We start from the raw sequence: 364 nt of genomic DNA, 5'->3' as shown, positions 1-364 counted from the left end.
TTTTTTTTTATCTTCTGCTTTTGGAAGGGTGTCTTATAAAAAACAGCAATTTGAATGAGTTTCAATTTTTTTTTTTCATGATTTCCCACACCAAAGCAACTCTAAAGTTTCTTAAAATCAAAGGAGTCGTTCAGGACTTGTTCTGACATAGCTGAACATAGACTTTGGCCTTCAATGTATAATTCTTTATGGAGGTACCTACCCTTGCAGAATTTGCAAGGGCTTTTAGTATGGTTTTTATTTCCCCCTTTGTATTCATTATTTTTTCTTGTTGATATACTGTAAGAGCATTGACTGCAGAAGACCTTACTCTAACCCTCATTATTGATGTCTATACTTATAAGAAATATTTTCTGGTCTTTAG

The sequence above is a fragment of the Apaloderma vittatum genome, unplaced genomic scaffold, assembly GCF_000703405.1.
Source record: "Apaloderma vittatum isolate BGI_N311 unplaced genomic scaffold, ASM70340v1 scaffold42268, whole genome shotgun sequence".
Lineage (NCBI taxonomy): Eukaryota > Metazoa > Chordata > Aves > Trogoniformes > Trogonidae > Apaloderma > Apaloderma vittatum.
This window is presented reverse-complemented; position numbering follows the sequence as displayed.